Source organism: Diadema setosum, chromosome 15, assembly GCF_964275005.1.
Source record: "Diadema setosum chromosome 15, eeDiaSeto1, whole genome shotgun sequence".
NCBI classification, from domain to species: domain Eukaryota; kingdom Metazoa; phylum Echinodermata; class Echinoidea; order Diadematoida; family Diadematidae; genus Diadema; species Diadema setosum.
This window is the reverse complement of record NC_092699.1, coordinates 17,332,724-17,355,572: the sequence shown is the minus strand read 5'-3', so window position 1 is coordinate 17,355,572 and position 22,849 is coordinate 17,332,724. Positions and strand designations below refer to the sequence as shown.

Genomic DNA, 22,849 nt, shown 5'->3' with positions numbered 1-22,849 from the left:
GTATTTGTCAAACCTGTGCTTCTTGTAAGAGGTACATACATGTACACAGCATTTGGTTCATTTCATATCGTTTGACACTGTTTCTCAATGCAAAAGATTTATGTTCACTGTAACGCACGATACTGGTCTATTTAAAAGTTCTCAAACTTTTTTTCTTATAATTATCGAAAAGTGAAACAAACATGATGGACTGTCCCTATAGAGACTTACAAAGAGTTATATTATCTTTTTTTCACTAATCTGATAAAACAAATAAGCTAATAAGGCAGCATCATAGCTTTAGACATCAAAAATAAAGACATATTTCTACACAGAAAACAAGTCCATATACAGATATGCCTACAAGAATGGAAAAATAACTATTTGTAATATTCAAAATTTGATGTGACATTATTAGTAGTACCATTTAGCAAGAGAAAAAGAATTGTCACACACAAACAAACAAAAATAGACAGGCAGGTGTAACAATTATAAACAAGTAGAGTTTACATTGATGGGTGCAAGAAGGAGGTAAGAAACACCAAGTTACATCATGCCTATTTAGATGGATAAACATTGATTACAGACAGCCTGTCAAACTACCGCAACAGAAGAGAGAAATACACAGAGGGACTGATATTCAAAAAGTTTCGAGACAGATGTTATGATGACCCCACTATAAGACAGAAAGTACACTTTTCTTGGAGTGTTGTGTTTTTATCAAAACAAACATATTTCTAACAAATAACGGTAGAACATCACCACAGGCATCCTGTGTGTCGACAAATATGACCTTGAAAGTTGTATAGACATCAGGAATGGAGGACTACAGTTCTTTGGGTACATAAAATACATTTAATTCATGAATTGTGTCTTTCTCAATTCGAGGGAAAAACTGAAATGAATTGAATGGGTGCAGAGCAGCATGCATTGTATTTCTGCTCACTAGCTTTGCACAAAAGTTCATACCACGCACAAAGTTTTAACAGATACTCAGGATTTTCCATCATAGTGAGTCTTGAGAGTTTGTTCTATTCATGATGGCGATAGAATATGATTCTAATCATCCAATGACCTTGTGTCTATGAACTGTCTAAACAGGCGTGTGCTTTAATCTCCGCTTATTCTCACACCCTCACACCAAGCGAGGGCTCCCTAATGTGATTGCATGCTTGGCGGGGTACGGACAGAGGATTCCCCTCTGCTACATCAATAGAATTATCATCTCCCAAATGCAGGCATGGGGAGAAAGGGAGGGCTAGGAAACAAAAACACAAGATTTCAATGGTAAATTAGCCCGCTCCACAAGATCCATACTCATCCACAACAAGCGGGCCTGAGCATCAGAGAAAACATAGGGCAGCATGTGTCGTCTATTGAGGGGTTCCGGAGAGGGTGCCAGTACGTGATTTCCATTGATTCGTGTGGGTTTTTTCAGGGGAACGGTCCAAGAACAGAAGCTGTTTCTTGCATGTTTGAACCCATTAAAAGATGGCCTGCATTTGAAAGGGCTCCCTCGTCCAGACGCTCCCAGAGAACACCCCTGCATGGTAGCTTGCTTGACACCTTGTTAAAATGGTAAAGTGCACCTCACCTAATACTTATCTTGCTCGGCTTTGTCTTGGGCAATGCCATTCCCCCTGATACCAGACAAGGTTAGGCCATTGTGGCCAATCGACAAAGAATTTACAGCCCTATTGTTCAGCTGGTGTACTCTTCTGCACATTAGGAGCAATAGTCGCCGTGACTTCGTACCCGCAACCAAGGACGAAGGCCACTTCATCTGCCGATGGTGGAGGACTCTCTCATAATGACTACACACGGAGACAGAGAAAAGCACCGCTGTCCACTGTCCCTATCCGCATGGGAAACTATCCTCTCTCCAAGTGAAGTTCAGAAACTCCCTTTTTATCCACTACTGGTAAAAATATCAAAGCTACTTTATGAGAAATTTGCTTATTCAATGTGGAAAGGAAAAGGAATTTTATAATAATTGATTTAAAGACTTGTCTGCAAGTGCAGTCATGAATAGTCATATCAATTTTAATGATTCATATATATCCCTATACACCTCATCTATGTGTGGGTGGGGGTATAAAAAGCATCTCCTTAGACATTTTTTTTTTTCAGCAAGTATGACAACAACAAACACTCTTTCAACTAAACTTTTTTTTTACAGAAGAGTCAATCCAACAGAGATATATTTCAGAGTATATTTTCATGGACTTAGGGAGAAAATTCTATAAAAGTTACATTCAATAGATTAGAGATGAACTAAAATCTATGATAACACTGATGAAGGGCAATTTGTCAATCAGTTGCAACACTGATGGCAATGTATGAATTTGTTGAATGGACATTTGGAAAATAATGACAATGTTAAATACAAGAAGTCAGAAAAAAAAAAGATTATCCACAATTATATTTCAAGAGAAGCACTTCCTGCTTAAGAAAATGATTGGAAAAAAAAAAGCCAGGTTCAGTTTTTTTTAACCCACACATAAGTAACAAGTAATGTCTTATATGTGAAACAATAAAAACATGGTTAGTGGTAAAAATTTTCTTGCTCGTAATACTCTTGCTCAGATACCTAAAGCATGACTTTCAGGGTACACCATCAATATCTGTGTCATAATCTATCAATCAACACAACTTCTGGACAGTTTTTTTTTCATCTCTTTTTTCTTTTCTGATGTAGAAGATAATGTATTGTCATTACTACATCAACACAGTCAGTCATTGGTAAACTTTCAATCATTAATTTGGTTTAGAAACAGATGCACCAACCATGCTAAAGAACTTCATACTGTTTTGTTTTGCTTTTCTGAGTTGGGAACAATTCATCTTACACCCATGGAATGTCAGAATGGAGGGACTAATTAGTAAAAAACTTCTGGCAGCCACATCTAACACGCAAAGGTCACCCCCCCCCCCCCCAAAAAAAAAAAAAAAAAAAATTACAGAAAAGAGGGATATGATAACTTCATAGTCAACGCAGACACATCGGGAGGGATCAAATTCATGCAAATTGATAGAGTTATGTCTTCAGATGAGGTTCATTCATCATTTAATCCTCTCCATCCATGGCCCATGACTGAGCGATGTTTACGCATCATTGTTTGCCAAGAGACAGCTGACACTTGATGGGCAAATAGAGCCACAAAAGGCCAGCAACCAAATTGGTAGGATCTCCAGTAGATTGGGGGGGGGGGGGGGGTCAGTTAGAGGATGGGGGGGGGGATGCTTTGCTGCTGGATTCATCAGGGCATACAAAGCAAGACAAATTCACACCGCTACCAAATCAACTAATTTGACCTCAGTGCAAAATGGCGCTAGAGAACCTGATCATATTTAAAAATGAACATTAGAATACAAACATTCGGAGGTGGTGGACATAATTGGTTATTGGATGCTGTAATGGAAGTGAGGGGAAATTACCAGTTTAGAACTAATCATGAGCAATTAGAGGTAGTTGAAAGATAAGAACATTAATAATTTAACACATCTTTTTCTTTCCACATGAAGTATTATCACATGTCAGACCCTAAATCTATAAAGAACAGTTACTATCACTGTCATCAACTATATCAGGTAGGCTTGCATATCATCTAAAGGTACTTCATGCTAATGTGAAGACAATTCATCATTTATGATTTGCATTTGTGACATGTGATGCTATAATCATGACTAAGGTAACATCTCTCCCCGAAAATATCCATTAAACAATGGTGAATTCATCATCCTTATCAAACCTTCACCACAATTATAATAATCAAGTTTTGTATACAAATTAATCATGATAAAATCTTGAAGTCCTTATACAATGCAATTAAATACAACAATGAATAAAATGTAGAATTGATATTGACTGCACATATAAAATTTTGACCAAAAACAATAATACCATTCTGCATGAAAGAAAAACATGATACATTTCAACCCGTCTATATGGTTCTCTCGAATGAGAACTTGCCTATGTGGCCTTGCTGCTGTAATATTGTCAAAATCTACTTATATCTGTGACTTCATTCTCATACGAATTCCTCTGCCAGAGTTCAGAGTCAAACCTAACTCGGCTTGAGCAAACACGAACAGCGATGTCACTTGGGTTAAGAATAATGAAAAAAAGATGATTAAGCATATGAACCTACACTTGAATTGATCACTATCAAGTGTTTGCATTTGGGTGTATAAACATGCCACATGACGTTGTTTGTCTGGCATCTTAGCATCCTCCTCTATCTACAGTCTTTCCATCCCTCTGCATTCAGTAATGGTGCTCATCCTAATATTTTTGTCTCCTTTCCTTTTTTTTTCTTCTTCTCCTTCCATCAGCCAAAAGTATTGATTTTTCTCTGGGATTCCAAAGTAACAGCTGCACACATTCCACAATACCTATCTAATTCCAGAGGAGACACCACTGTGTACTCTCCCTTTCATCAAAAATTAACTTCTCAGTCAGATGAGCGCAAAAGGGGCATTAATTGCACAGACTTCACACAATGTTCAAGATCTTAATTACTTGACATTGTGATTATACTACATGTAAGCCATTTTTTGACTAGTGCAATGGATTCTAACATCGGAAGGTTTTACATTATGCATTCTTGTGTGTGAACAAATTATGCTTTTTTGTACATGTGTGATTAAAAGATTCAATTATTTATCATAGAATTATCCATCTAATGAAAAAGCATTGAAGTACAGAAGTACACGTACATGTATACATGCAGTATGTGAGTAGGGTGAAGTCAGTTACAGCTTGTGTGATTCAGAATGGATAATAGGATTTTATAGAGGCAATATAACTGCTGATTATATCTCTGATTATGATAAAGATAATTATTAGAATGTTGATAATAACATAATAACACAACAAATTCCAATATCTTTGATACTATTACTAGTACTTTTAAAAATAAACACAATTATGATTATTACTTTATTTTTATCATCGATGCTATTGTCTTCCAATGACTATTCCTGTTCCTCATCATAAGGAAATATATGTGTATATCATTTTTTTTTTTTTTTTTTTTGGTTGGATTATGGCTTCTCTTCTTCAAGATACTGCACATCAACTTCCCTCAAAAGACCCCATCTGCCACAATACGGTTCTAGATGATCTAACTATATGTGCTGGTACTATCTCCCTAAAATCTAGTCAAATCGTAATGTCATAAATGTCTATAGATTTGCTGAAAATTAAATGGGAGTGGTCATATGAATGTCAAAACTCCAGGATGTGCAGATATTAAATGCAAACTTCAGTGATGGATTAGTATCAACAGAGTAATGATGCACAGAGCCTTGACACTATACTCATTTTAGATGAATAGGTACAAATTCTGGTCTGCCCATCGGTAAATTATAAATATGGGTGCGGATGTGCACAGATACTATTATTGACACAAAAAGATTTACAACACTCTGGTTTTCTAGCAATGACAAAAGAAAACTTTTGCAAATATGCATAGCAATGAATCATCCAGCAGTTTTCAGAAAATAAGGGTGGAAACTTTATATTGGTTTGTTTTTAAATGTCACCTCATTTCCTTATCAGTTCTGATGTGTGAACAATTAACTGTTAAGTAAACAATGAGAACACACAGAGAAGAAATATTAGCTTATCCTGTTGTCACACACTAGATCAACATTGAGCTATCATAATGCATTATAGGGGCCAGGAGGATTTTTAAACATACCTTCCAGTACATCAGGTGATTAAAACCTTGTGTGGATACCACCCCAAAACATGATCCATTCAGTATGAAGATTGAAGAATGCATAATGTATTCAAACTGTCAATCAAAACGTATGAATTATCATGACAACTATACCTCCATGATGTATACCAATTTGACATTTAAAATAATAATGGTAAACATGTACCGAAAAAGCAGAGTCTGTAAACCCAAGCTTCCACACGGGATGTACCATGTCTTCCTGAATTGTGACTATACATTTCTTCACACATACTCATTATATTGCTACTACTCTACCATAATTCACATACACACACACATGAAGAGGTTGCTTTAAAAATGGAACCACAGCAGTTCTGTGACAGCTGTTTGAAATCAATACTTGAATAATCAAAACTGTTCAAAAATGTGTGAAACATTTATGTGCTTATTTTCTTTTCTTTTTTTTCATTATCAAACCTCAGTGTCACTTTCACATTTCGTTAAAGGACAAGTTCACTTTCATTAACATAAGAATTAAGAGAATGCAGCAATATTAGTAGAACACATCAGTGAAAGTTTGAGGAAAATTGGACAATCGATGCAAAAGTTATGAATTTTTAAAACTTTTGTGTTGGAACCGCTGGATGAGGAGACTACTAAGGCTCGTGATGTCATATGAGTACAATTGTACAACAGTATAAAGAAAACGTAAAGAAAATTCAACAAATTTTCACTTTTTTCGCATAATAAAAGAGCACTTGACTTGCCTCTTTCTAAAGGCAATGGGAATAATATTACCCATAACATATGTCAGTAACGAGTCAAGGGAATGTGTACTTTTTTCAAAAGATGAAATTTTGTGAAATTCTCTTTATATTTTCCGTATATTGTTGTACGCATGTGACATCATACACTGCAGTAGCCTTCTCATCCAGCGGTGACTGCACAAAAACTTCAAAAAGTCATAACTTTTGAACGGATTGTCCGATTTTCCTCAAACTTTCAATGATATGTTCTACTAATATTGCTACATTCTCTCAATCCTTATGTTTATGAAGGTGAACTTGTCCTTTAAAGAGTGCATTGCCACAAGAAAGGGAGTTCTGGAAAAAGCAATAGCTAAATTGTCTGGGGCAAGTAAATCTGCTGTTGGAGGGCTTATCATTTAAAAACAGAAATTATTCAAAGTTTCCAGTCTAAGGTGAGCCTGCAAGCGAGTTTTAAAAATGTGCATGTACTATGTAACACACCATTACAGTTATACTCAATAAATCCTCATAAGTGAGGCATTAAATCTTAAAGCTTAGAGTAGTATCGTGTTCCTAAAATAGCAAATGGTAATTATGTTACTCTGAAACTGATGGCATATATGATCTTTAGCTAGTACAATGGAAGATTGCCAAAAAAAAATTGTTTGAACGTGAACAAGAGATAGTCATATTGGCTCAAGAGCCACCCCCACCCATTTTGCTGCTGTATTAGAGATATGAATAATATTCTCTACACACACAGTAAGCAAATTTCCTCATTTCACTTTTATTTGTTCTTGAACAACATGACATAAACTCTTGCAGTGGCTATAAAACCTATCAGTGTCATGTGTGACGTGCGTCATGATACTGAATATAATGTTTCATCTGTGCCAAGGAAAAGGTAAATAAATGCTAACTCTAGCGTCTACATTCAATCACCTGTTCCTTCATCTAGAATATCCCACAATGCACCACTCACATGATAATATTTTTTTTTTTTCACAAAATACATGAGCACTGCCTGGCCCCGAGAGTGGTACCCCATTTTCTTTTTCTTGTCATGTCAAACAATTCATTAGGATCTACCCATCATTTATTCTGATGGAAAACACCTAGAGCGGTGCTTCATATTTCCTCTTCAAAGCCAAACAAGCCAATATTTACCGACTGATAAAGGCTGTGCCACAGCAGAGCGACAGTCACGATCTTGACAACGTAAAGTCATCCCCTCTCTCTTCTCTTCCCTTCCTTTCATTTCGCAGCTTTACCCTCGTCTCCGTCTTTGACCCCGAGTGAATGATGAGATTACAAATATCAGATAAATACAAACAATTTGATTGATTAGGCAGATAACAGGCATGATATTAACTTATCAGTCTAGATTTTCTCGAGTGGGGGAGAACAGTCGAACCTGAACATCATCCCCAATATCCCGGCAGCGATGATTGGCGTCAACCGTGGACTAATTTAACACTGCGTAAGCTGAAAGGAATGGCACAGGATCTGTTCTTGAGATGATAATCATGTTCCTTCTCTCTCTTTTTATCTCCCTCTCCACTTCTCTTGGAAGATGACTGTTCTTCATATTTTCCACACATTATTTTTTCTCTCTCTCTCCTTTTTAGGGGTGGTATTCTCATTCATGGTGAAGAAGAAGTTGGGTCATACAATTACCAGCAAATCAGCTCAATATTTGCACTCTGGTAATGAATTTGCTCAGTGCGGTGATAGGCACAAGGCCTGGAGGGTAGGGAGAGACATTGTAACCCAATCTGGGCAGCTAAATCTACCATGCCAAGAATTAACCCTTCCAATTCAGGTCAAGTGCATTTCCATTTCTTTATGGTTTCAGCTGCTAAAGAAAGTACAAGAGCTATTGTATGTATGACATATCACCTGCAATGATATTACAGAACATTAGTTTCGAAAATATTTGGAAACATAATTATCAGGGGTAAAAAAGATTATATTTAGAAAAAAGATTATATTTAGTGCTTGAATAGGGAATCATTAGTGTTAATAATATTCCACCATTTTCTAGAATGAATAATTATCGTGCTTTTAATGCTTTTACAACTATTCCACAGTCATTTTGTGTATCATTGGATAGCTCATAAACCTGGATGCTCAACATTGTGTCAACACAGATGGGCATATGTGGGACTGAAACTAGACAATGTCATTTCCTCGATTCACACATCACAATATCGCCAATGTTTACTATCTCAAACTCTGCAAATTAGGGATAAATTTGAGTTCATCAATTTTATGACACAAACCAAACATGAGTATTTCCTCTCTCATATATCACAAAGACAGGTCCTGTTGCATAAAATTCTATGCGCAATCAAACATCACTGATACCAAGCATAAAGCTCATACATAACAAATGATCAATCATAAGTCATGGGATGCTATGAAAGCTGTGATGGAAAATAGATTATGTTTGACAATGGCCACCAAAAAAAAAAAGGATAGAGAAATTATATGCATGGATCAGCCTGGTACAATAAAAACACTAGCGGTTTCTTACCTTACCTTAGCTTAAAAAGGGTTGGAAGCCAAAATGCTGCATCACAATGTATACAGCTGGGTATGTTGTCAAATTAACAATAAGAAGAGCTGATTGAATATGAAGTGGAACTCAAACTTGTGTTCAAGCTGATTTTGATCAATACAGAAAACTAAAATATGAAAGAATATAAAAGCTTTATTAAACTCAAACATAGAATAAGAGAGATGATTATTTACTTGCAAGTTACACCTGTTTTGCAAAACAATATTTTGTTGCTCACAAACACATAACCAAGTGCTATGTCATTAGCATCAGTAAAGTTCCCCATTAAGCTGCTCACAGCTTGAAAAAAATCCTTCACACTGATTTAGTGTAGAGTTGTAATAACTCGGAACTGATATATTTTTATAGCGATATATGACTTGGCTTTCTAAATCATCAACTGAAGATATATTTCATTTTTTCATAAGAGAATTGTAAAATTATGACATCCTCAGCATTTATAATCTGTATGCAGTTGAAACTGAAAGGACTTATTTGTAGGGGGGAAAAATATATGCACCTCATCAAACACAGAAACAACTTTATTCTTGGTTTGATTTCTATCATTCTGTTTGTCTGAATCACATATATGTTAAAATCATGTGTTGGCATATCATTTTAGACACACAAAACTGGTCTGTGTAAGCATCACCTTTTGTACTCACACTTACCATCATCTATCATGTCACCTTGTTCATAACAACAGCGAAATTTAAATTAATGAATGATATTATGAGTAAATATATGGGCCTACTGCTTCCTTATAAACTGTTTTAAATACTTTTTATAAACTGTTTTTTATACATTTCTGTGTTTTTTTAAGTATCAAATTTACATAAGTCTGTAAATCGAAAATTGCCACTAGAGTTCCAGCAATCAGGTGATATATAACATAATATTTTTCACAGCAACATTTGAGCATTACTTAGGCCAACATGGAACCATACATTGAATCCTATGTCACAAGTAGGTTCATTCCCCTTAACCCGTTGAAGACGGTTTGATTTTGCTACAACACGCATTTCCCATAGACACTTGCCCGAGTATACTCGGGACTCGTCCTCAATGGGTTAACTCATACATCAGCAACAGGAAGCTATATGTGGTTAACACTATTATGTTTGATGTTCACTTCTCATATCAATTATAATACTTTGTCAGAGTAATGAAGTTTAATTTTGATTTGCAAATATTTGCACTTATGTTTGTTTTTCTGCATCTAATGTTTTGACTTGGCCTGGTGAAGTAGAGGAAATGTTGACAGTTACAAATATGAATTTGAAGAGTCCTAGATTGAAACTCATTAAACCCTTTGATATAATGAAACTTTACAGTTTAACGTGGCATCAAGACTCCTCTCAAAGATGTCTGTAAAAGATATTTGAAAAAAAAAATATATGTTCAGTTATATACTGAGACAAAACATAGAGGCATTATCAATCATCAAAAAAAAAAGAGTAATTTTTCTGCACTTTCAACATTTCTTCAATCTGACTAGAAATTGAGAATGCTGCATACTGTCCTGTGATGTTTTGAGCTGGTTTCGTCAGAATTTATATCTGATTGAAGGTAAGAAATCCCACAATGATCACGACTCAAATTGGTATTTTGTTTGCCAAATACCAGAGGAGATATCTCCAGTATGTCAATACCAGGATCTTGACAAAGCAAAACACTGTTTGAGCATTCTTTACAGTTTGTCTGCACAAGCTAAATGAGTAGATTATGATCAACCCATATCAGCACCGCAACATGAATCATTCTTACAGTACATGTTTTGATTAGATAGCACATACTTTGATCTCTTTTCATCCTACACTGGAAAATCATACTTTGGATTTTTTTTTTTCTTTAAGAAAGGCATTGACTGTCTTTATCTGTTTCAAACTGGGTATGCTGGTCTTAAAGGTCCTACTTACCTTTGGCAACAGTGATTTAAATTTTTTTCAAGATATGACAGTTAATGCGAATGTGTAGGTCTGTTGTACCACAAAACCATTACCGGTATATCACACAAAATTTTCGTGATAAAGCTGAAAATATAAGGAGATATCTGTATTTTTTTCAATAAACTGTAACTGTAGATGGTTTAGTCTGGCAGCATTTTTATTATAACTATTGTTCACATTTTATATATTTAACAATACTTAACATCGATTTCACCAATTCAAATTTTTACAGTGGTTGTTTCTATCCCTAAATCACATTTTAGAACTATTTCAAAGCACTCATGCTGGGTTTTTGTTTCATCCGGAAATGGTAAATTATGCCTTTAAGTAAATGGTGTAGTTATGTATTGCATTTTTATATTCATTAAAAACTATAGCAACACTTCTCAGAAGAGGATAGAACAGTTGTGTTTTTAAGTACTATATGCCCATAGGAACAGGATTAGAAAAAGAATAAGGTACATATGTAACTTCAAATAAGTTAAGATACACAAAGGAGCAAATGATATCATGGGATGCACACTGAAGTGAATATGGAGTTGCACAACACATCTTTTGTCCCACCTCAGTGTTTGTTTGGAAGAAAGATCACAGGAGCAAGGAAGAACAAATAAATGCTGTTCATCTGCCTAAAGGTAAAGACATACTATGTCACTATGCAATGCATTATATAGCTCCTATATCATGGATAAGATTGATAATACTGGTTTAGATGACAACATTCAAGTCATTAAAGAAATGAAATATGTTATTTCAAAGATAGATGTCAAATTCAAAAGAACATATTTATCACTCATATTACTTGAACTATTCCATCTGTAGATGGCACTACAAACTCAACCATATCTTATACAAAATGTGCCAAATGCAACAGAACAGTCCATATAGAGATATTAGTGACAACATGTTTTAACATCATTCCTCTAGAGCAACACATGCACCATGTGTACCAATCAGGAAGGACCAAAGTGAAAGAAACAAGTGAAGGGTTTGTTTGCAAAAAACAATAAGTCCATTTTTGAAGATTTTGAAGTACGATCTCTGTCATAAAGTACAAAATAATACCTTTTAAATTATATATTGGTCACTACATATAAAGGTATATTTTTGAAGTTATGGTCAAAAGAAGCAAAAATTTTCTTACTATTCTCTTTATTTTTCTTGACCTTTAATCGCAAATATCTCCATTTGGCAAATATGGACTTATCGGTTTTTGCAAACAAACTCTTCAAGTGTCTGACATTGTCCACACAAAATAAAATGTGATATGTCCATATATTCCCGGTGGAAAAGTATGCCACACCAATGGCTTACAAATCAAAACAATGCCAAATCAACCAGCATCTAACAATAGATGCATTATCTGGGTCCTGGCATCAATCATTTGAGATGCATCATCAAAGAACAGGCTCTCTTGCAAAGACAAAGCCCCCCTTTTAATTATGCATCCAGCTTTAGTTTCATCACAAGAGGGCAGCAAACAAGATCAGGTTGCAGACCACTTATGCAATAGAGGAGAACTTCAGCTACCTTGCAAGAAACCCTACTAAATATCTCAGTAACTTTCTGCAGTACCTTACCAGTTCGGTGCACTAGATCAACCACTAAGTATACTAAACACAGCTACAGAAATACAGAACAAACAACTTCACAAGATATCCTTTCAGAAGAAGCAATAGGTTAATCAAACAGACCTTTACAATGTCGTCTCAGTATATGGATGAATGATTGTAATGCTTTTCCTTCATCAGTCACACACATTTCTAACCAAATATGCAAAACACATGTTTGAATGACTTTTCTAGACAAAACCAAATTACTCCGAACATCAGATAGGTTACTACAAGAGAGCAACTAATAATGATTTGCTCTCTGTATGCAATTATGTTGAGAGAACAACAGGATTTACCACTTTGTTTAGTGTTAAACTACATGTATGTAGAAGATGAAGAAAGACATTTCAATGCAGGTTTACTTCTTATTGAAGGTGTTGTCATATCATCAAAAAAAATGTAATGTGATGTGATGTTATTAGGTACTTGGCGACAGAGCTTAAATGATTAGTGTGTAAGATATTACATGCGACTGGGATTTGTCATTCAAAGTTTTATGTACCAAAAATCTTTAGCAAAACACATGTGAGCCTTTTTTAAACTCCATCACAGATCAAAATTTTTTTTTCATTAAGTTCCTGTCTCATCTCCTTGTTTCTAGGATACCATCACATAACAGGGGAAAGAATCAAAGAAGTGTTTGCACCAAATGCCAATCTAAACTCTTTTCTTTCATGTCTTTACTTTCACTTTACTGTTGGTTTGTCTCTTAGTGGCTATTTAAGATGAACCAAGAAAGAATGTGGGTGTCACCAGCTCTATCTCTCTCTCTCTTCTGCCTCCCATCACTAACCCTTCTTCTTCTACCAGCACCTCTTCTTCTACCTGTTTCAATTCCTCTCTGCCTCATTCTAGGGTGAGACTCCTCCCCCATCCCCCCCCCCCAAAAAAAAAAAAAAATCATTAAGCCATCATCTTCCACATTCCTTGTGAATAATACCCAAAGGTACTCTTGTGGCTAAAATGTCTGCTTACAGACATACACTCTTGTCATGACTTGGTGACTCTGCATCTTCCACAGATCAAACACTCCAGTAAAGAAGAAAAAAGTTAAGAGGAGAAAACGCCTTCATTTCAGTATTGGTGAGGAAGCGGCTAGGAGTAAACACATCCACTTCTGAAGTCAAAGTGCCGAAGAAACAGTGCAGATAGTGTCTATTGTGCTCTAGAACAAACAACTGTCTTGTCTGTTTTCACTGGGTCCAATTCTGGACCCCTGTTAGGCAGCCCACAAGGGGACTGAATCCAGAAGGACTACTTTACTTTCTTAACATACACCACCACCCTAAATCGAAGACAGGAAGAGACAAAATGGATAGGTGGTTTAAGCCTAGTGTTTATATTTGCCTAAACTATTAAGTGGGAGGAATCTGTGCATTGAAAAGAGGTTGCTATCTTCGATCCTTTGTGCTGACATCCACATGAATGAGAAAGACAACAGCTAAGGAGGAAATCTTTGGCTACCTTGGGTTTAGGGCAATGAAACAGATTATTTGAAGGGAGGAAGATCAAATCTGGCAACAGATTATATACACTGGCTCTCTGGGGCACTGCCCGGCAAGTAATTTATTGAAAGTCAGAGTAAATTTGTATGAAGATTTTAAGCAAAAGCTTATCAGTTTTAGCTCTATGAAAGAATAGGAATGAGCTGTGACCAGAAAGAACAGATAGATGGTACCCACTGTACATACTTCCTGTATGGTGTGTGTAATGTTCCGAAGAGAGAAAAAAGGTGTGCCGGGCCTTTAGTTCACAGGTAATTTCTTTGCTGGAGTGCAAAGGCAAATACCAATGACTGGTAGAATTATTCATGAATAGATTGAGATGGAACACTTGGTTGCCTTTTCAGTTCAGGCTTTGTCCCTTTTTGATAGCCACATTATGACATCAAAAGGTGGGAGATAGCCGCGAGATAGTGCAGCAGCACCAGAAAAACAGGAAGATGCCATTGTGCACCGCATCAAAGATTTTCAAAGCGAGATTAATTTGTCTATTTTACTTTTTCATGCCGCGATTGTGAGGCTGGGTTATACCACGGCCACAAAATGGAGCTCTGTATCGTAGAATGTGATGATTCATATATGAATGCCGAACAATCGTCCCCCCATCCTTCACTCGCTGAAAACACAGCTGATCGGGTTCTTTCTCTTTCTTTCCTTCCTATGCAAAGGAGGGGCAGAAGATGAAGAGCACAAGATAAACTAGTTCTTGTGCTAAGTGCCTAAACTTTACTCAATGCCGATTTCCCCTCTCCCCAGCCACCTTAGTTTTCCCTTGATGCTTCTTTTCTCCAACAAAAAATCTTGCTCATTTTTTTTTCTCTCTCTTTCCCTTCCCCTCTTCTTCCTTCCTCGGCTTTCTCGCCAGGGGCATCGGAGGCCACGGCCCAGCAACAGTCGTTAAACACCAGCCAATGCCCACTTAATCAGCCAGCTCAGCATGGAGAGTGCCTTACATATGAAACGGAATACAGAAGAGCATACAGTATGTAGAAATGACTGCCTTTATATTTTTTTTTCCTGTCATGCCATATAAAAAAAAAAGAAGAGAGGAGAGGAAAGCTCCCCTCTGAACTGCCTACTATTTTTCAAGTACAGTTGCTCAGTTCAACTCACCTCAACTGCAGCAGAAATAGTTATGTGCAGGTTGATCACCATGTAATCTATGTGCGACGGCATCTCCACAAAACTTTAATAACAATGCCTCTTTATTGGTTCAGAAACAGGAAATAGTTATACTCATTAAAACAACATAATGGATTGACATGCATAGTACTGAGTTGGTAGACTTCCATTGATTACAGGGGTTCATCCCCCATCCCCACCCCTATAAAGTGAAAATTGAAATCTGAAAAACAAGGTAACATCCCTCATCTGCTACATTTTCAGTATATACAAAGATCTTATGATTCTATCCCTTCAAATCAGACCTAACCATGATAAAATCATACAAGAGGTGTTCAGAGATTTTCTTTAAAACCAGTGACACAGTCAAAGTATGCTGTCTCTTCAAAGAATTTGTTTTAATATAGGAGGTATTTTTAATGAAAGCATTTCATCGAACTAATGAAAATGTGATCAATATCAGAAAAATGTCAATGCCGGGACCATCTCAATTTCAAAAGGTAGTCTAACATACACTGTCCACGGGTAGACTGGAAGAGTAATACATACCTGTAGCAACTAGTAGTAGTATAGAAGTACTCAGTTCATTTGAAAAAAAAAAAATCCTTTTGAAAGACTGCTGCAGAAACCTAATTTCTAATCATTCTGATGTGAGTGATGATATAATGAAGTATCAAGAATACCTTTTACTGACAGGCTTGTGTAAGTTAACTCTTTGGGTGCCATGTTCGCACACCCAACTCAGATGACGGCTTGCCAACTTCGCATATTTTGCTCAAACACACAACAACAAGCAAGCAAAGCGATCGATAAATCGCAAGATGCCATGTTTACTTTGAGAGTGTCATGAGCAATTTCATTCCTCACATTTATGTACATCATAGAAAAGCCTACAAATTTTCTTTACAACTTTGCTATACTGCATTTCTATGTCTTTAAAAAGTTACATGGCTTTAAAAAAAAAACCAGAATTTTCCCAGAGCAATCCTGCTTTGCAGTCTCAGAATAATGATGCACACAGGGTGCATGCCGTGGTACACAAAGAATTAATTTGCAACATTCTGGTTTATCCAATGCAATGTTACCTTTTTGACATTATTCAACATGAGGTAGATTTCTCAACTTATATGATGATGCTGCTCTAGTAGCAAAGGTTTTTTTTTTTTTTTTAAATACATAAATCTTTGCATGTTTTCTCTGTGGCAGCATCCCACATAATGATGACCTGTGTCAGACTGGGACTCTGGGGATTAAATAACAAGCACTGTGTAATCTTTGTGTCTCTATTCATCAAGACTTAGAAAAACAGCAAGTTTTCTTTGTGCCATGGGTGTGAGGTACTCAGCGGAGGTTAAGTTAAGAAGTCAGCTGCTTGCAACGGTTGGAGGGTGCTGCTGGCAGCCAAGTGGTGGGGAAGCTCTGGTAGGGGCATCTCTCAGGAAAGAGACAAAACAGAGACAGGTGATTCGCTGGGTATTTAGGCCTGCTAACTAGGTCTCCAGTCTTTTGTCCTAATCTCTGACTGGTCCCTGTGTGTCATGTTTTCTCAGCAAACACGGGAGAAGCTCGTTCGTTGACAGTTTGAAGTACTAAATGTCGGCAGGCTCCCCCTTTCCTTGCCATGGTTCTTCCCCCAAATCCCCCAGTGCTTCTCAGGCTATTGGCGCAGGCGCATCGGCCCATACTCTCGGGCAGTGCGACAGGCAGTGTGTTGCTGCGTGTGCCTGCCGCTTCCCCACATGTCAACATCACAAGTTATTCATAGCTTGAATTTTTCACATACAAACCCTGTCCACCCGGAATTGTTGAAAAAGAATAACTGCTCGTTTCTGGCCACTTCACAGACCCAGTTTTCTTGCCAAAAAAAAAGTGCTATTGTGCAATTCCACTTGTACTTTTAATGCAAGCTGCACTTGTTCTAAATATACAAGTGTAAAAATCTGTCATTTGCTTGTACAGCATGATGTTGTGTACTGCCAGTAAAACTGTAAAGAGAGTTGTCGAGTAGGCCTACTTGATAGAAATTAATGGCTGTGCAAAGTCCACAACCAGGATGTTTTATTGCTATTGTTTGTTTGTTTATTTTTCTGTAAAAAAAGTGGCATTACTCACATTTATTTATCATTGAAATGGAACATTATGCTTCCTTGTAAGAAACTATATATCCAGAAGCACTTAACAGAGTTTCAGTTTTGGCTAAAGATATAAAAGAATGTGTCATAATAACTAGCCGAAGCAAAGCCAAATTTTTAAAATCTAATTGTTTAATGACTTCTAAACACGTGGCACTATTCTACGTCATATCAGGGAGGTGGAACTTCCACCTCCCTAATCATATAGTGGCCATCAACATTACTGAGCACATTTATTCACAGGTGATCTCTCAAGTACCTTCTTTGAGACTGTGAAACAGTCTTCAGTTACACTGTTATCATGGACATTTTGGATGCAAGGCAACATATTCATTAGGCCCTATAAGCGATCCTACTTTGATACGTTCATAAAGTGCTGTCAGATTTTTGCTGCATAATAGAAATGAAGAGTTTGTTTGCAAAAACCGATAAGTCCATATTTGTCAAATGGAGATATTTGCGATCAAAGGTCAAGAAAAATAAAGAGAATAATAAGAAATTTTTTGCTTCTTTTGACCATAACTTTAAAAATGTACCTTTATATACATGTAGTAACCAATATATCATTTAAAAGGTATTATTTTGTACTTTATGACAGAGACCGTACTTCAAAATCTTCAAAAATGGACTTATCGGTTTTTGCAAACAAACTCTTCAAATTTATCATCTACAATTGACTACAGAGAAGAAATAATACATCATACATTTGAAATTTCTGCTTGTGGTTTTTGTTTTCTAAGATGAAAGAAACTCTTATTTTCATGACATATCATATGACTCACATCTTTACACATGCATACAAATATCTGCAAAAATTATGCTGCTTAGTCATTGTGAAAGTAATATATCTGACACAGCAACAGAAAGTAAACTTCCTCGAAATTAATTATACGAGAAACAATACTTCAAATAAATACTCAACCTGAATTTCAGTTAGGGGTTTCACATACTTCCTTCTGGAGGTTGTTTTGGCCCTTATTCCAATAACTCCACTATAAACTACATGTACATCCTATCATATAAGCATAATATCAGAAACAATTTATTTTTTTTTTGGGGGGGGGAGGAGGTAATGATTGGAATGGAAACACCATTTTCTCTGTAGATGTTACAAGGAAAAGTCAATTCCTTCCATTACATTACAAGCAAAGTAATGCTTCAACTTACAAATGCCTTATACACCATCCACATCTGTTTCGAAGACAGAGGAGTATACCTCCTTGGGAAGATGGACTTTGATTTACTTACTTGTGTAAAGATCCTTGCACTTTCCAATATGATAAATTTCCCAGAAAAAGAGAGACAAATTCCAATGGAAAATAGCAAAAAAAAAAGGGCACTTCTCTCCCGATAATCTGTTCTTGACCTCTGACCCTTCGCGGAGATGAACAGTTGGCAGATGATCTCATTTTGCACCCGGGGTTCATTACATGTCGTGTCAAATGCCAGTCGGTGAGGGACCTCCGTAGTGACAATAACTGTCATCTCACAGGTGTCTGAATCTTGCACCCCCCTCCCAAACTACCATCCCCAATCTTTTCAAGAAGAAGACACTTGAAAACATAAAAACTGATGGGTAGAGGGGAGGGAGCCTGCTGTCATATTTCCAAAGATACCAGGAACTCTCACAGGGGCTTTTCAACTTTGTTGTTCAGCAGTTCTGATCTGGAATGCAGTGGTCATTCTTTTAGGGAATCGTAACAAACAACATAATAATGCCACATCAGTTCTTGTATGTTGCATATGAATGTGCATTTGCATAATGTAAAACATGATATATTTGCAGCATGAAATTTTCATGAATTGGAGCCGACAGCCTTTTTCGTGGCATGAAATTTTTGCGAATTGCCACTGGCATTCAATGCATATAGTGTAGACAAGAACTTTAGCGTGCATTTTAATTTCGCGAATCTTGGCGCTCGCAAAATTAAAATGCACGCGAACATTCCTCGTTTTACAGTATATGGTCTTTGCTCATTCTTGATGGAAGTTTCAGAAGAAAAAAAAATATGGTAGGTGTCTACAAATGTATGCATTAATGTGTGCACAGTGTGCATGTGTTGAGGTTTGCTTTTCCGCAAAGTGCTTTTTAGCAACATGCTTTTTAGCAATGTGCTTTTTCTGCGATGTGCTTTCTAGCAATAAGTTCTATTTTTTTTAGCAATGTACTCTTTAATAAAGGGACATGCATCAATCCAAGACACATGGCGTTGATGACCTACCAATGTCATTCAAGGCATACTTTGGGTATGCCTCACCATCAGCACAGTAAATATTGCAGATGATATATCTCTCCTAATCACTCAACAAAAAGAGATAAATTGCTCAGATACAAACAGTTGACATTTTGGACGCAAGTGCGGATGTGAGGTGAGTACATCCATCGGTGGAAGAGATTTATATGTGCCACTAGTCTATTCCTATATCTCACCAGGCATGGCATATATTCAACACAAACATATAGAAATGCAGTAATATAGGCCCTATCTCTTTTTTTATCTTGTTCTCTTCCTCTCTTACCCTTCCCATTCTCTGTGATTATTTTATGTAGCATAAAATATAGGCTTACGTATTTGCATATCTTGCAATATATACTTCTCATTCATTTAAATATAAGCATATCCACAAATCTCTCTTCTCTGGACTTTCTATACAGCAGAGTGCTAATTAATGCAATGCTGTCCCATGTGGGTCTTTGTTTGGGCTTTTTTTCTGGATGGACTAAGCACTTAAATATATGGTAATAAAGTAATCACCATCATTTCAACATGTATTTCTTGGAGAGAAAAAAAAATAATGGATGCATTCCAATTGTCTATTCAACTCAATATCACAATACCTGTATGTGTGTGTGACAGCAGCACAATTTGCCAATAACGTACATAATCCTAGTGAATACCTACCTCTTTTGAAATCAAATTGTCCATAACTACTTTTTGCAACATGACTGGTTATTCATCTAGGCATTTTATGAGCTCTAATGTAGAGGCTTTTCTTTTCTACTTCTTCTTTTCTTATAGACTTCAGTATGGGATAGAGATAAATGTCATTATGAGCTCCCTCATGGAGGCATTTTATTAGCCAAAAGGCAAAAATAATAATAATTTTTTTGATCTGGTTATATCACTGTTTGAATTGATATCAGTACTAGCTGGGGCAAGTTATTTTCAATATTGTCCCATGGGTTTTTTTTTTTATAAACAACAACAACATGACCATGTGCAATTAAGATATAAGCCTACTGTCCAAAGCTGTTTTTTTCTCTGCTAAAAAAGAGGAGAAATCTTTGTCATGCATTATGCTAGTAAGATATCTATTTATCACGTCAATTACAGATGCTCTACGTGCGCATCTTGAAATACTACACCTCACACAGAGGCACGACTTTGCACATAATATCTCAAATAATTTACTTCTTCCCTGACAATACATGGCATTTTTTTTTGTTTGTCATCCAATATTCCTTCCACAATACCAATGTCTATTGACACAGGTAAGCTTCCATGCTGTCTATAAGGTAAGGGGGGGGGGGGGGGTGATCACGCCGTGTCTCCCTACCAGTGTTCAAATATCAGAAACAAGTAGTACCCCTGTTTGAATCGTGGCTATATTTGATCATGACCATGATGGAATTCCACCAACACCCAACACAGAATAGTCACTGATGAATACAAATTCCAGAAATTGCAATGCCTACATTTTGTTTCGAATCATATAAATTTCATGGAATCCCTTTGATAGGGGCAAGTAAATAAAGTGTTTGGAGAAGATTAAACATTTAGACAGCTGCCTTGATATGCCTTGCTAAGGATACAAATGAATGTTTATTCAACATTTGTTTCATTCCACTTTAACAGCCTCACAGTAGTTGGTTCAATGGCCAATTTAACTTATAAGTTTAAAATGATGATTGCAGCTATTAGTTCTGCCAGTGAATACAAAGAAAAATACAAAATATAGCGCATACAAAATATGCTGTATATCCTAGAGTCCTTATCAAAATATTACTCAGGTTCTTCACTCAGGTATTTACCTTGTGGAAAAAGAGACTACAAATAATGCTCAACTGCGGTTGCATTAGCATCTATCAATTTTGATTACATTATATGCCATTTCTCCTAAATGGTTATGTGCTCAAATGCTTTTTGTATATTCTTGATTTTCTTGATGAGCTAAATTAAGCAAACAACTTCAAAACAAGGAAGAAATCTCCCATACAAAGAGTGCTGTGTAGTATGATTAGTACACATAAATGTTTTGAACAGGGACGATGTGTCATAAATTCCATGGTCAATCAAATTCAATTATCTCACTTTTCAGTCTACACACACCAAACAGGTATTACATCCTTCGATGTGACTGTGAAAAGATAAAAAGAAAATAAACTTTCAATGGTTTATCTTCCCCAATCCCCTTGAAGTATGCCTGTTTAATACCATAGCTTTAAATCTGAACTGCATCAGCTAAAATTCTTTTTGCCTTGGACATCAGTCCCTGCTCTGGTTGCACAATAATGGTCTGGAATGGCCACTGAATGACCAGACACTCAGGGTCATCTACCAAACTTAGGGTTTTTCTCTCTCTAGAGAAAGAGAATTTTTAAAAATAACAGAATACAAAAAAGGAATAGATTTTTAAAAATGAATAAAAGAAATCAAGCTGAAATGAAACAATACCAGAAAAATTTACTGTTAAATAGTGTAGCAAACCTATAAATACCATCACCACATCTAAATCCTTGAACAAAAGGGATGTCTATATTATTTCATCAGTAGGTAATCAGAGTAACTGAGACTATTTCAATATGCAGATTTGGTGAAGATACTATGCAAAGTCTACTGATACTTGATTTCAACAAATGACACAATATACTAAAGAAACATGAGCTAAAATGTATAAAGATAGTTTATGGTAATTCAGCCACGTTTGTCCTTTGACAAACTTTCTGAACCGAGACTCATGATAACCCCTTCTATGAGAAATGATAGCTATAGAGAATGACTAATAAAATCCACAAAATGCAAAACTGAGAATATCCTAATTAATTACAATAACAATCCTTTTTTTTTATTTCATGTGATCTGATGTAAAATTATTTAAAGGTTGAATGCAATATCTAATAACTGCAATTAATGTCATACATCAAACTAATAATGCCTATGGCACTACACAAAATGGCCAGTGGAGTGGTGACCCCTTTCAGCTGTGTTCCACAGTGCCATAAGACTTTTATCACAGGCTGGTGAGTAGGAGGCAGAGATAAGGATGTACTCAAGTCATGTAACTCTACTAGGTGAGAGCATGATGGAAAATCTCTCAATAGCTCTCAAAATTGAAAAAAAAAATGGCCTTATCATTATGGTAAAAATCTTGCCAATCCTTTTTGGACTTTGTTTTAACAGCACTATTTCATTTATGTATATTAATCAGAATAGGCATATTGATATTTCCCACTGTAATACATCTTTTGTTATCAACATTCATCACCCTTACCATAGAGGTAAAGAAATATAACTCAGAACATGATATATAATTTCAAACTACGGAGAACACAAC

General features: G+C 36.2%; 1 protein-coding gene across 1 annotated transcript in view; it reads right to left on the bottom strand.

Annotated features, from left to right (window-relative positions):
- The window catches only part of LOC140238794 (histone-lysine N-methyltransferase MECOM-like), a 143,507-nt gene that overhangs the window by 119,731 nt on the left and 927 nt on the right, over positions 1-22,849 (bottom strand). The window lies entirely within an intron of this gene.